Source organism: Lissotriton helveticus, chromosome 6, assembly GCF_964261635.1.
Source record: "Lissotriton helveticus chromosome 6, aLisHel1.1, whole genome shotgun sequence".
NCBI classification, from domain to species: domain Eukaryota; kingdom Metazoa; phylum Chordata; class Amphibia; order Caudata; family Salamandridae; genus Lissotriton; species Lissotriton helveticus.
This window is the reverse complement of record NC_136067.1, coordinates 1769631784-1769647838: the sequence shown is the minus strand read 5'-3', so window position 1 is coordinate 1769647838 and position 16055 is coordinate 1769631784. Positions and strand designations below refer to the sequence as shown.

Genomic DNA, 16055 nt, shown 5'->3' with positions numbered 1-16055 from the left:
GAGTTTAAGACGTGTTTTAAGAACACTACATGAGTTTTCTTCTTTTTTATATCTTACTTTATACTAGGTTATGATACATTAAGAAGAAATTAGGACGCATTAGGAAGAAACCCACGTAACATTTGGAAGCACTGAATCTGTAAAAACAAAAAATAATTAAAGCACGCGCCTGAATAAATACTAACACAAAAACGCAAGGTTCCACTACATTACCCTTATCACCTGCTGCTATACTTATGGAATGTACATTATCAACACCTCAAAGGCACCTTGTGGCATGTTACACTCCTGTGCACAGGTTGCGAGTCATGGACGGTAAACCGTAATTCAAAAGGATGACTTATTTGATTCTGCTTTTCACTTTGCCTCCGACTATCAACGGAAGACCAATGTTTTGGTTTGGCAGGAACTTTAGTTACTTTTTCTACACTCTACCAATCCTGCCCTACTACCCTTACAGAACCTCCACAAACTTTATCCATTGCAACTGGATCAGAAAAGTTTGGGTCACCATTCTTGACAAATCCAGGTTTCTTTATATTTACCGGATCTCCAACAACAATGGGTTTCTCTTTCACACTTTCCTTAAGACCATAGTAAATTTTGGGTTTTCGCTGAGCAGTATGAATGTTCGATCTTACAATAAAATCTAACCTATGGGCAGATATTTGATTCCTCAACAATCTTGAAATCCAAGTAGGACTAAATTGAGAAGATTAATGTTGTAGGGTCCTGTAAAACCATAACATCTTTTGAACCACTACACTAAACACACATTTACAGGACACAGCCTATTGTACAAATTCCACTAAAACACAATTCAAGCGCTCAACAAGCCCACTGTTTTGTGGGTGATGAAGAACTTTTCAAATGCTTGATGCTGCTAGCTCTTAAAAAGTCTTCTACATCAGCCGACACAAATTCCACCCCACTATCAGAAACTAGTATTTCCGGGAATCCTGCGCACGTGAAAATATCTTTTAGAAATGTCACCACGATTTCAGAATTTGGCTCACCCACAAACTTGACAAGAAGCCACTTAAAATAAAAATCCATGAGCATGTAAGCATACAGTGAGTGATGAGGCAGTGCATTGAATGGCCCCACTAAATCAATTCCCAGTTTTAGCGCAGGACCAGAAGGACATTCTATTAGTATTGGTAACAGTGGTTGAGTTGAGGTGCTCAAAGATTTATCGCACATGGCACATACTACATAGTTTTTTTCCAACTGACCAATTTCACTATCCATTTGTGGCCACGAATATTAAGTTTGTACTCTGCATTTCGTTAGTGTGGCACCTAAAGGGCTTTCATGTGCTTTTTAATAAATTAAAAAAAAACACAGTTCTTTAAGTCTGTGTGGGGGTTGTAATTTGACCAGTCTCTATCTGGGGGTAATAATGTGTCCAATCCCATGATTAAACCATCTTCTATGGACAATTCATCTGATATTTTACAATAAGGTTGGACAGTAATATTCACAGATTTTTCTCTTGGCCAACCTTCCATTATATACTTGGACATAGGTTTTAATACTTAATCATTATCAGCGGCATTTTTCCATTCTACTTTCAAAAACGGACTAACTTTTTCAACCTCAACAGACACAATTAGACAACACTAATTTTCATCGTTGTCATTTTCCTGAAAATGATCTTTGAGTGGAAACCTTGATAGGTATTCAACTCTCATATTCCTTCATCTGATATGTGGACTACATCGAAATGGAATTGGAATAACCTAGCTGCAAATCTAGCCAACCTTGGTGTACTAGTTTTGGTATTAGTAACACTAAGAATAGAGATGAGTGGCTTGTGATCTGTCTGAAGCACAAAATGTCTCCCACATAGATAATTTTTAAATTTCTCAGTGACACACCAGCAAGCTAAAATCTCCTTTTCTATAACTTAGTAATGGTTTTCCGTGTCCCTGAGAACTCTAGAGGCAAAGCAAATTGTGAACTCTTCATCCCCTGACTTCTGTGATAGTACTGCACCTAAACCTAAATTACTCAAATGAACCGTCAAACAACATTTTAGGTTATGATCATACAGTTTGAGAACACAAAAACACTAGGCAGTTGTTGCTTGAGATTAGTAAATGGAGTAGCACAGTCAGGGACCCAATTAAAATCTACCCTGACCTTAAATAGATTAGAAAGGTGTCGGACTCTTGACGCAAACTCAGGAATAAATCGTGAATAGAATTCTCACCTACTTAGGAATGATTGGACACCAATCTCGCCTGCAGGAGGTGGTGCATCAAAAGTATAGCATCAATCAAACCTGTTTTCAGTCTAACCCCATCACGTCATAGACATTCAACAGAATCTTTTAAGAATTCGCATTTATCCCTTTTCAAAACTACACCAAAATTATAAAAAAAACTAGTGAGGACTTGTCTGAGAATGGAATCATGTTCACTACATTCTTGTGCATGTATTAATGCGTTGTCTTGAAAAATGGACACATTAGTTATGCGTTTAAGCCGGGTGGTCATCACCCTCTGAAATACCGAAGCTGCTGACGTCGGGCCATACGGCATTCAGCAATACTGATAGGTTCCAATAGGGATACGAATGCTGTAAAGTGGTAGTTTTGTAAAATATTTCGCACCGGAAATTGTCAACAGCATCTCATTGATTATTGGAAGTGGGTGAGAATCAAACCAAATCTCTCGAGTGCCACTACTAAGGGGAAAGACAAAGAGGACTCCACTGGTTCGATGATGCCCTTGTGACATAACCCCTCAAGTTCTTTTTCTAAATCATCCCTGACACAGTGGCATTTTCTTTAGTTTTAATCTTGTGTTTGAATCCTTTTATATTCCCTAGTTCACCAGAAAATACCTTAAGAAAATGGTTTAGCAAATATTCAATTGCACTAGCATCCAATACCACAGCTACCTGTTCACTTGTTCCAGGACGTAATATAATGCTGAACAGTCCTTGGAGAAAGTACCCCAATATATTTAATTCCTTTACTGCAACATAGATTTTCCCATGAATGCGCCTCCCTTTAAACATCAAGATATCCTCAAATATCCTTGCAATTACATTTCCCATCCTTCTAGGAGATCTGCCTGGTGGAGTAAATGGTTGATTGCACCAAACGTGTTGAAATAATTCTTGTGTGATCGTAGTAATCCTAGCTGCAGAGTTCGCTAATAATCTTACCACTTTGTCTCCAATCTGAATATTGACAGAAGGATCAACACAATGTGCCAGATCACCATGTGTCACTACACCTTCATTTAGAACTAGTACCATGTCTTGCACTTCACCGAACAGATCGTCCATCTATCTCTCATTCTCATCACACACCGCTGCGACAGTGCTACTTTTGCATTTCATATACTGGCATACTTTAGCAAAATGACCTATTTTACCACATATACGACAATGGACATTTTTTGCTGGGCATGATTTCCCTCCTTTTACATGGGATGGATTACCACATCTAAAACATACTGGACTGTTTAAATCTAGTCAATAGAATTACTTTGTAGTCACTGAATGGTTTCTTGAAAGAAACGGTTTTCCTTTTCCTTCTTTGCATCGAACAGGATTTAGGTGTTCTTGGGTTTTGTCATCCAGTTCCTTTGCAGCTTTGATCGAAGTTCCTATGCTTTTTGCAACTCAGATTGATTCTGACAAGAAAGGATTTCCCATAAATAGCAACTTGTGTTTTATTGCCCCATCTGTGCAGTGACAAATAATGTGGTCACAAATGAGTTGTTCACTAAAGTTATCAGACTGGCATTCTGCCACCGGATTGCATAATACCGATATATATGTGTCAATGTCTTTACTCACTTTCTGCTCTCTAGAAGAATTTGTGCCTTGAAACTATCAGGCTAGGCGGGACATCTAATCTGTTGAGTTTTTTTCACCACCTCCTGAAATTCAACCGGTTTCTCACCGTCAACCATCTGAATTTTTGGCAGTGTCTCAAATGTGGATCTCACTTAAAGTACAAAGGAAAGAAGTAGAAGGAGCCTTGCTGACCAGTTTCAAATGGACCTGACCTGAACCCTGGTGATGGCTTCAATTGGGAGGTAGTCCTGACCCCTGTAAATGGCTGTTCTTGAGGTTCTGGTACCCCTGGCTAGTGTTCAGAGCATACTCCACTTGCTTAACCTTAAATCTTGGGACTTAAAGACTTTTCACAAACTTTTTTCATGAGGACAGTCAAGGGATCTGGACCAACCTGCCAGCTGATCCTGTGTGTCTGCATCACCAGTGAGCCCGATTTCAGCATAGCTCTTGTAACATTATCCACTGGACATCAGAATCTGTCAACTCTGCTTTAACTCCATCCCTCAGCGCAATCAATGCCACCAGCAACGAGGACCCTATCACTGCCGAAGACACTCAAGGCTCATAAACATGAACTTATCTCGCCTAAGCTTTCCCAACTAAAACAATGGTCTCGGCAGGGCTCCATCCTGATGCCGGAATCTGTCAATGTCATCCCCTTCTGTCCGAGCTAGCGCACTGACAGTTTTCTTTGAAGGCTGTCAAGGAGGATTAACTTTCCTACCAGGACAAATCTGGTATCCGACCCACGCTCGATCGTGATCTGCCTGAACAGTTTCAATCATCTCTGTCTAGCGAGAACAAATTGCTCGCAGTTGGCACATTGTACTTTTTGATGCTATTTTTATTTAAAACTTGGGAAGTTCATATCACTGCATAGCTTTATTGGATGTTTGTTGTTTTGGGGCCTCTTTGTTTGTTAAAATACTTTATATATTGGAGTGGGATTTTTATTTTGTTGTTTTTAACTTTTTATCTACTTTGATATTTCTAAACGTTTTGTAAATTTTCCGAAGTTAAGTCGGTCTCTTCTGTGCCATAGCTACCAGGGGTTGAGAGGAGCTTTAAATGACTGAAATCTTTACTGGACCTAACAAGACTAGTGATATTATTACATGTAGGGGCTACCATCCACTGCAACTAATAATCTGCTTTCTCACATTCTCTGAAATACAAGGGCATGGATGACTTCCCTTCACCCAATTAGACTAGCTGGTGGGATACCTATACTTTGTCCAATTAATTATCATTCGCTGGATATCAGCAGCTAATATGAACAGGTATTTAGTGAAATCAGTGGTGTTGAGTCCAAAGTCATCTTGGTGGCCACGTTGTTACCTGGGTTCTCCTCAGTATGAGAAAAAAAATGAACTGCTTCCACTTCTGGTGTCCGCAGTGACATTGCCTCTTCATCCGAGCCCATTTCAATATCATTCCAGTCATAGTCTGTTTCCAGTCTGAAAATGCTGTTTATTTCAACTTCAGAGTCTGAACGGGTTGTCGTATTAGATGTTCCTTTTGGTCCAGAATTGCATTTGGGAATTGTGAGGCACTGGTTGATTTTACACCAGGAACTATCATTAAAAGATAACCTTATTAAAGGAGAATGGAGTTGTGTAGAGACTCCTGATCCCTCACGCATGGAGGAGCCACAGAGCAAAACCTGCAGCTTCAGGGAAAACAGCTGTGGAAGTAAAAAAAAAAAACACAAAAAAACAGTACTATCCATATGGGCGTTTTCACATAGGTGGAGGGCTTCATCAGGAATGCTTAATGCAGTAAACCACTATTACATGACGCCTCAAAAGAAACAGCTTCAATGCCGCAATAAGTTCAAGCTTGATTCTGCTAAATGTCCCCAAATTTTGCGATGGCAGTCTTTAATGAAATGAAATGCTAGCCGACTTTGTTTGCACACGTAGTCAAAGTATACCATTGGTCTGGCAAAGACCATGTCTGCTTACCTCACAATATCTGGCTGCACCCTAGAAAAGCTTGGCCCTGTGTCTTCGACTGCTGTACTGCAGTGAGATTTTGGCTTAGGTTATTTCCACCAACGTTTCCAGTTATTTATTTTACCAGGTGCATAGATTTGGTGTGCCTCTGGGTCTTGGTTTCTGACTGCAAATAACTAATACCCACTCAACGTCTTGTATTATATTACATTCATCATCACATTTCGACCAAAAATCTTTGACTTATTATGGCTAGAGTTGTGCGCCTTTTGAGAAAGGATCACCACACACAACAGGCCTCAAGATAGGGTTTAATTGTTCAGGATGCATCGACTTGTGTACTCTATTTTCTGTAAGAGTGGCATAAAACAGCCCTGTCAAGTATCACCCATCAAGTGTGACACGAACGCATTTCAGTGTGGTGCTCCGCTTCACCGCACTGAAATGCATGGTCACGCATTTGATGCCACTCTCTGCTGTCACACAAAGCGTTAAAAGTACACTACTGGCCACTAGACGCTGCTAAGCTTGCGTGTGCGCCCGCTCCCGCAGACATCACTTGCCGGCCTGGCTGGGCACGCATTTCCAGTAGCACAGAAGACACAGCAGTGAGTCTGCTACAATGTATGTAAAAAAAACCCTAGTGCATTCCCGCCCGGCGCTGGCGCCAAGGTCACAGCCTGACGTCGGGGATGGGCAGTACGTACGTTACGTTCTGCTGCCATGTTTGGCGCAAGCGGGGGTCATGGCTGCGTAGGCAGAGAAGTGGAACTGCAGCAATTGGCAGTACTGCTTGCACCGCAGCGCCGAAAGTTTAAAACTGGACATCATGATTGCCTCACGCAAATGGGAGCCTGCCAACACACGGACTACGACAGATGCTGGAGCCCGGAGCAGCAGTCTCAGCACGGACTGTGTGCAGCTGCTGAGTGAGTATCCAACTGGAAAAGTCGATGTGGATGAAATGAGTCTTCCGGCGCGCAACTGATTACCAGGCAGAACGTTTTTTATTGTGTTAAGTAATGTGGCGGGTTCCTAACTATCGTAACTGCTGCCAACTAGAGCGGGACACTCCTTAGGAAAGGAGACTGATCTGCCTGTGACCCTCCATCCCAAAGGCTCAAGAAACGTGGCAGGTCAAGATGTGTTAACAAAGCTTCTGGCCGAAGTGCCCAGCTTTGAGCCCCCCAGGCACGAGTGGAATGGCAGCAGGAAGGTTAGTCACCCGCTGTGCCCTGAGTTAATTTGACATTTTTATTATTTCCTGAACATTGATGCACACACAAGAAACTCAGGAGCCAGCGCTTTTAATCCCATTAGTTATTTCCAAACAGTGTCCCAAGCTCGTTGTTGGTATGGTGGCACAATCACACCACACTTTAGGTGGCTGTGGACTCGTGAGATGATCAGTATGGGACGATTTTATAGTTTTTAAATGGGCCGCTCATCTCTCGATAGCCCCTCTCTCAAATGGTCTAGTTGACTGGTTAGGTACTGTTGATTTCTCAGATATTACGATAAACATCCCTTGCAGCAAGCACAAATGTGTGTACCCTCCCATACCTTGCAAAAACACCAACACCGTGTGTCTTTTTTCTTTACAAATCCAGAACTGCCCCGATTTGCAAACGTCTGCCACTATTTTTTAGCTATTTGATTTGCTACTTAGTCACTTTTATTTTGGAGTTCGGGCCTATTTTCAGCCCCAGTCCAGCTCTGAAAAATAGCACCTTAGACTTCTTTGAAGAAACTGTGAAATGCACTAAAATATTTGGAAGAGGCAGTGGAGTAGCAGATCTGAAACGCTAGGAAAAGAGCGAGGAAGTCTGAGAGTCCTGTTCGGAGTTATTAACGCCTCAGTATTAATGCCCTCTATCTTGTATCCACACCCTTTAACTGTTAAGCAATTCAAGCCAAGTGCATTAACACCGTGATCATCTTTCCTGGCCGATGCCACTCGTTTAGAAGGTAACTAATGACTTGTAGCTGTAAGCCGCCTATATTAGACTTAGCCATTGAACCTGGTATGTTAATTTGATATCGGCAAAGTACTTAACTGTAATAGGTTAAAACAAGTGAAATGGCATGAATGTATAAGACGTGCTCAATGATAATTTCTTTACCTTTATGTTTTTTGCACATTTTAATACTGTATCCATTGCAAGTTGCATTCTATCTAAAACAGCTTGTAAGATAATGCCTGATTTTACTGATTTCCTCCTTCTGCGGCTATGGATCCATATCAAACATTTAATTTGGTCTTTGCAATGGAGCATAGGAAATATTTTGAGAACTTGCACGTGCAGCCATGAATAATTTCTGCCTGTGTTTCTTGTTGTAAGGAATCTTGTGAGAGATTTTGCAGATAATGTTCCAGTCTTTCAGTGGCTCAAAAGAACACCTCCTACATGGATGTTATCTCGTGAGCGACTGACTCTTTCATCCTGTTCGGCTTACATGTTTTGATGATGTTAATTTAATGGTTGTAACTGACCGTAGATCACTGCATATTCACTGGATGAAACACTTGTTCGTTGTCCATGGACGTCAAGTGCCTTGCTGCTATACCCATGCTAGGTTATAAGCAACCGCTTCGCTCACTGAGGGTTTCTGCAGCTTTTGGCCTCCCATTCAACTCAAGAAAGTGTCCATATGTGGATAATGAACGCCCTACTCTCATCATGCTTACCCTTAGCTGTCTCCACAGTTTTATCATTCAGACACGCACAATTGCTTTTACATTTTGATTGCTACAATGTGATATTGGTGCCCTGAACAGTTGTCTCATTGGTATCAGCATCTTTGCCTTTTATTTCAGGGGTTTTGAGCAGTTCCCAGATATTGTAGTGCTTCCCATTGACAAAAGGCTGTAATTTCTAATATTTAGCTCTTTCCATGTACTTAATTTTGTTCGTGAGCAAGTGTCACTCATAATTGTTGAATGTCACTCATAATTACACTGAAATTATGAAAATGTCACACATAGCAATCTTAAACCTTGGCAGCTATGAGAAAATTCAATTAAAAACATAGAAAATCTTAATCTATATAATCCTTTCTGAAAGGTTCTGTAGCACCAACATCTGTTTGACTATCCTTTTAATTAGCTCTTCAATGGATCCCTAGGATTGATGGACGTCTCAAAAATAAGATTAATTAGGGTGAGGGCGTCTCTACCAACTCAATAAACCTACTTGTTAGGTCAAAATGCAATCCTGAGAGAATCACTACTCAAACCATAGTAGCTATAACACAATCAGCAAGCAGTCCCAGAGAAATGCATGCTTAGTTCAGGAAGTATAAACAATTTTAAAATAAAGAGCACAACACAATGAAACTGAAAATCATACGCATTTTAACAGATGGCGCATGACGCGTCCGTCCTGACTTTTATACAATTTAAAATATAGACCCCGTATATTCCTTGTTGCAGATTCTTTCCATCTGCGTCTTTTAACCATTTTTTGGCATCTGAACTTATATTCACCTACCCATTGTACAATCGGTGATTCAATACATGCCTGCTCTTTTCAGTTTGGCTTTTTATCCTTACAGGTAACCTCGGTAACAACATTTTTTAATTCTGCTAGGTATCCCGTGGACGTTAGCTCCTCTACTTGCATGAATTGTGGTTGCTGTGCATTCTTCTACAGCTTGGATGGTTGTTTTACAGAGGTCTTGCTTTACTTATTCCTCGATACAGATTTATGTAGTCCTCACCTACCAGAGGTAACATCCTAGCCCACATACATCTATTTAACGTGGCTACTTTGTTCATTTAATGACGGGGTAACTGAATTAACAGCTTCCCTTTAAAAATTATAGCCAATTTTTCCCCTCTTTTCATCTACCCATGTTGGGTTCTTACTGCCTACATGACCAGGCAATTGCAATCCATTTATGTTTATGCATTTTTCTTTCATTCATTACAGCCATCTTTAGATTTCAAATATTCAGAACCTGTACTTTTCTTTAAAGGCTTCTGGCATCTTCCCATTTAAACTATCAGATTCAGAACTTTTCTCCAAAGGCCTTTGGAGGCACACATCAGTACAATTTTGTTTTTGCCTCTTTAATAGTTTAGTTGCAGAGTACTTTTTTCATTTTACACATGGTATCACGTTTTGGGGTATACTTTTAGTGAATTAATAATGATCACAAGTCTCTTTATTCATCAACTTTTCAGGTAATATTTGGGTCTATAGCTTGTCTTCTTGCTTTCTACATTCTCAATTTTTCATTTTTTCTTAGTTGGCCTATAGACACAAACATTGTAAATGTTTCGCCTAATGTACGTAATATTCTTTTTAGAGACAACCTAGTTTATATAGTTACAGGTACCAGTGGCATTTATTCAAGAAAGCACTCAGTGCCGAAATGCTCATCTATGACGAAAGAAATTTCATTGTTGAGCCATCATTTGTGTTTTCCTGATTAAACAATTCTACTGGTTATATATCATTAGTGCTCATGTAAACTTTTTGCATCGCAAATATTAAGCACCATATGCAGTACTTCTCTTTAAAAAAAAATTCCATGTACTAGTTTGCAAACCTTGCTTTGCTTTTATTATATGGTTCGAATGAGTGCGAATGTAAATACGACTGGAGTGTGGGTGTGAATTAGTATGCAACACATTTTGTACTATCCAGATTTTATGAATGTCTTGAATAAATAAATGCATTAATCTGGACTATTTTGTTTTTGCCCTTATATGTTTGTATACGTTTTACCATACCTTATGTGAATCATTGCAAGCCGACCTAGGTTTTGCAAGTATTCCAATTTTCCCTGGCCAGAGGAACTCACCAACCTGCAGGGGGCGTTTTTTTTTTTACATTGTGTGCTACTACTTTTTGTCTCCCTGACACAAGAGGCCAACCACTTTACCCTTGGAGACCAGGTACAAATCCTAGAAGCCAGCAGAATTTAGGGGTCTTTGTGTCCCTGTGTGAGTCTTTCATCCAGCAGCCCTCAAGAATCAGAGGTTAAGATTCTTCTTCCAGCAAGACCTTTTTCAGATTGTGTCTTTCCAGAACCAGGGCTGTTCTAAGGGGATAGTAGTAGAGGTACCAGATTTATCTTGCGCACTAGCCAGTGCCTGGAGAAATGCTAGAGCCCAATTCAAACATTTTTCCTATAGGCCCCCACTCCCTACTGAAGCACTTTTGCATTGCCTTCTAAATAATTTCCTAGGATTCCCTGTTCAAGATTACTACCCAGCTGCAGGGCTATCTTCAGCTTCTTAGCCAACCCCCTACCTGACAGGATCAAAATTGTTTTTCCTTCTATTGCGACTTGAGCTTTTCTAGGTGGGTCCTAGAAATGAATAGAATAAGCTCTCCTTGGCATCTCTAATGTAGTGCTAAAGTTGCCCTTTATTCTGCAAACTGTTCATACCACTTCCAGATGGCTAATCCCCACTGAGAGGTCATCAGTTAACATCCATTGGCCTTTCTTGGACCAAGAGACAAGCCACTATCCTCTGAGCCAGAGTTGTTTTCTCTCCCAACCAAAGATGTGGAGTCCAGCTTTAGGAGTGTGATAGGAGCAGGACTGTTTTTTGCTCCTACTAGGACTAGGAACCGGCTGTCTAAGAGGGTTCAGGAACTGAATAGGACAAACCCTCCATAGCACCACAAAGTAAAAGGAGGTAGTGCTAAAAGTACTTTTATATTTGAACACCATGCCAAGTGGGTTAACAAGGCAATTTTAGGGGTGATTATAAATACATACAGTAGGCTTTTCTATAAGGCAAAGGCATTCTTCCTTGCCATACATCACTTAAGCGCATTTAAACTGCCACAAAGCCAAATTAGAGTGGTGCTACTGGCAGAAATAGATTTTTCATTTCAATAGAAATAGATTTTTGACATATATGTGGGTGGTACAAATACACACTGCAACCCACATATCACAGTCCCTTTCCATGCCATAAGTGCATCTATGGCATCATTTAAAAGCCATTTACTTCTAGAGAAGACAAATAGATCGAATAGGGAGTTCTAATGTACAGCACATGATTTAGAGGGGAAGCACAGACATTTTACTACTGTTCAACAATGGCAAAGTGCACACAGTCCTAAAGTCAGTAAAACTCTACAAACAAAAGGTCCAGGAAATGCCAAAAACAAAGTCTGTGGTGACCATGAAGGAAAGATGAATTTGCTACAGGGAGCCAGTGAATCCCTTAACTGGCTAATAAATCCCACAAGTGGCAGGGGAGCCAATAAATTCCCTTGGGTAGTTGGGAGCTGTGGAATTCTAAGTGCAAGTAGAGCAGTCATTAAATCCCCCTATGCCTAGGGTAGTCAATAAAATTACTTGCTGGTTGGCCAATTAATTAATGTTAGCAATTGATTTGTTTGTCCACTTCGCGGAGTTCCGCGTAGCAGAACTCCGCCCAGGCTTACACAACACATCAATGGTGACGAGTGGGTCTGACCCGAGTGCCGGCTGGCAGCAGTCTTTCCGGTTGTCAGGGGGTGGGTGGGGTGGGTGGGTGGGTCGGGTGTTGGGACAAATAAGGACCCACGCATCTGCTGCCAACACAAAGGCAACCCAGCCTTGGCAGAGCATGTCCATGGCCACCCAGAGAGCCAGTCAACCCCAGAAAGAGGTGGCCAGACCTTTTCCTTGCTGGAAGGAAAGAGAAAGCTGTATCTGCTGCCGTCCGCCTACTGAGTGACGGTGCGAGGCAGGTAGCAAGGGACAGCGATCAGCAGCGCCACCGTTAGGAAGCCTAGGAGGACGCGCTTATCAAGGTATGCTCTGGCCCATGTCATGCTATGCCCATGCCGAGCAGTGTGCCTGTGGCAGCTCCAGTCTGCCGCCACCTGTCGTGGCCGGAGAAGAGAGGAGCAGCAAGCTCCTGATAAGGCGAGCAGTGTAAAGAAGCTGATGTAGTGGTGCCCACATGCCAGTATAATACCGGACAGACTTGTCAGCATGAAAAGGCAAAGCTGGGCAGAAAGACAAGGCCCTACAGAACTCCCTGCAACCCTGTTCGAAGGAGAAGTGTCCCTGTTACCTTGCCTCTGAGGGAAACAGTGAATGTGTGGCATCTCACCTGCCTGTGGGCAGAGAAGCAGTAGGCCGATCTGGCCACCAAAAGAAATCATGGCCCAATGCCGCTCCAACAGCGCGCAGAAGCCACGTACTGCTATCAGCAGGACTATGATGGTTGATGCACCCGTCACCTCAAGATGAGGCCAAGTCACCAACAAAGCTGTTAGAGCTTCCCAGAACATAAGCCGCGTGGCCTCGTGGAAGGTGGCGAGGTGCTGCAGCTTCAACTAGCCCCCACTGAAAACTGCCAGTCTCCTCCACAGTAAGGCCGATAAGTTTGGGAGCCCCAAGCCGATCGGCTGCATCGAAGAGCTAGTGGGAGTGGCTCCCGCAGTCCACTGTCCAACCAGGACAAAGCCAGCAGACCTACCTTCTCCGCAGTCTGTACTATCTGCTGCTATCGCTTGAGACTCCACTCCAGCAGGGGAAGGGACTTGTGCCTCCTTTTAGTGTAGAGTAGAGCCCCGCACTGGCACATACAGCCCTGCATAGTCCACAGCATCGAAGAGACTGCCGTGGCTTTCATGAAGCAGCTACAGCGCCTCTAGTGTTTGCCTTTCACACCACATCGGCAATGTCGACTGTGACAGCAGAAAGTCACAAGGCAAGCCCCGACAGAGCCAACATTTATTCAATTGGCAAAGCAGCCCAGCATTAATAGCCAGAAGATCCCCCACAATCTCAACTGAAGCAGCGAAGAAGACTGCAGGGAGGCCCCGGAGTTGAGGAGTGCTGCCATGGCAGAGGTGGCGGCAACGCCCCCTAGCGGTCACTGGATGCACCTACCCCGGCCTGAGTGCTGTGAGGACGTGGCTCTCAGCAGGAGCGTCAACGGTGCAATAAAATTTGAAAAAACTGACACTGCCTATCGCACGGCACATTGTTGAAAACCGGCACGGTGTACCTACTTGCGTGTGAGTGGACATTCATTCCTTCATGCGGACAGCCTGTTCCTCTTGCCCGTACTCTGCACTTTTCCTGGTTGCAGGCCTCTTGCCCTGGTGTGGTAGGCGTCCACAGCAACACTATAGGCTACTTAGCACACACCACACTGGCCAGCAGGACTGCCTGTGGTGCACTATCACTCAAGAAGAGGCCTAGGGGGATTGGGAGGGAAGCTTTAACCCAAAGACCTGACCGGCAAAGAGGAAGACAGGGAGAGCTCTTCATCTCAGCTACCACAGCATTGACAAGAGTGGCTGCAATGCTATCTACAGGCTGACTGAGCTACTGCACCAGAATACAGCACCAGAATACAGCATACAGTCTGCAAATAAATGGCCACAATTGCACATGTGCTGTCTACAAAGCTTCCCTGCTGCCCTGATCACTAAGAGCCTGCAGGGTCCTGTGACATCGCCACAAACAGCCAAAATAGCAGCTGCTACAGCACGCTGAGACCAGCCTAAAGAGAAGGGTTGCACCGTTCTCCCTGCCAGACCCATGTACCTGCAGGCCAAAATCAACACAAATGGAGCATTGCACGTCCCCTCACCCTCTGGCGGAGACCGGCTGCCGCCACATACAGCCCGGCAAAGAAGGAAAGTACTGCATGGCCTTTAGTAGCAAGCCACAGCAAGAGTGATAACGCAGGTAGACAGAGTGCCAGAACATGGCCCCCTGGAAGAGACGAGGCATGAGCACCACTAGTACACCCCAGAGACAAGAGGGGATGTTAGTACTCCACAGTGGTGGAACAGCACTTCACTGTCTTCAGTGGCAGAAAGCTCAGGAGATGAGCGGCAACCATGTGCAATGTAAGAGACAGACACTTGGGCGCATAGACAATGAATGGCTGCACGAAGGAAACGGTGCCAGCCAGCCACCCCAGCAGTAAATAGCCACAGTTAGGTTAGAAAGGAGAATGTTACATGGAGTGACCAGCCCTGCCCGGTGCAGGCAAACAGAGGCCGGGCCCAGCACCACCACCATAGCTCGGTCCCGAGGCACAAGCACGATGCCATCGAGCAAAGTGGAGGCGGAAGGAAGGTTGCCTGACATCTACAAAGTGAAGCACTGAAGTAATGCCAGAGGAGGGGCTCCGTGTGGTCCGAATCCTAGAAGGACAGCATCTACATCCTAACTGCACTAGCACCGCCCCACAGGGGGCCAAAGACTATTCGGGGAGTTCCCCCAACACTGCCCTAAGACTGCGTCGCACATTGGCCCATTACAGGCACGAGGAGAGTCGCACATCCTCGTGTGGCAAGCTGCCACCAAAGCAAATGGAAGGAGACTCGTCTGCCACAGCGATCAAGAGTTCCACCTGGAATACCTTGTCGAGGTGAAGAAAGGTATGGAAGAGACTGCAGACCGGATCCATCAAACCACACCTACCTCTACTGCCATCCATGAAATGGCTGACGCACCTGAGAAGACGCCCAGTCCTACAGACAAGATCGGAACTGTAAGAGGTCTGTGAAATTAAAAGATGCTCAGTCAAACGGACATGAGGGAGCTGGCAGGAGGTCCCAGTGAGAAGAGCTGACAACACGTGGCCTGTGACCACTTCGCAGCAGTATAAAGAAGACATGTGGATGGAGGCCACGTCATTCTGCAAGCAAGAACAGAGGAAGAGGAAAGCGTGGCACACTGCCATGTTGTGAAGAAGAAATTAAAAGGACAGAAGAGGAAGGAGTGTGACAATCTTGTCACACTGAAGAATGAATGTCCACAGGTGTGCAGGAGAATTTAACAAGGAGACAAGACCAATGACTCATAGCACTACCCAAGTGCACCTACTAACACCAGCCAGCCACCGGGGTGCAGTGACATCACGGGAGACAGCTCAGCAGAAGTACCAAACATAAACCACCTGCATGTGCGAACAGTGTATCTTCCCCCCCATGCTACACAGTGGGGCCATCCACCCACCGGTCACTGTCTGTTTGGAAAAACGACATCCCTGCTTGTAAATGCACATGTCAAAGAAGAGCTGCACCCATCATGCAACGAGCTACGTGGCTGCGAAGTCCCTCCAGACACCCTCACCCCATGCAAGTCATCGCCACCTGTCGTACAGGTCGTCTACCACTTCATCATTGCGATGTGCATCACCACCACCCCTGGAGAATCAGGTCACAAGACTGGAGCCCTGCACCGCTACAGTACAAACTGACAAAAAGCCCCAGTGACAATCTGAAAAACAAGTGACCATCTGCTTACTTGGTTTGTATCCTGATCCGGGTAGCAAGAGCATTTTCTGACCAGGGC

General features: G+C 43.9%; 1 protein-coding gene and 1 long non-coding RNA gene across 5 annotated transcripts in view; one reads left to right on the top strand and one right to left on the bottom strand.

Annotated features, from left to right (window-relative positions):
- The window catches only part of MCFD2 (multiple coagulation factor deficiency 2, ER cargo receptor complex subunit), a 206923-nt gene that overhangs the window by 122375 nt on the left and 68493 nt on the right, over nt 1–16055 (bottom strand). The gene's annotated exons all lie outside the window — the stretch shown is intronic.
- Nucleotides 6570–16055, top strand: part of LOC144763743 (uncharacterized) — a 38569-nt gene continuing 29083 nt past the window's right edge. The window contains exon 1 of the long non-coding RNA XR_013596256.1: nt 6570–6703. This is a non-coding gene — a long non-coding RNA (uncharacterized LOC144763743). The remainder of the gene's footprint in view (nt 6704–16055) is intronic.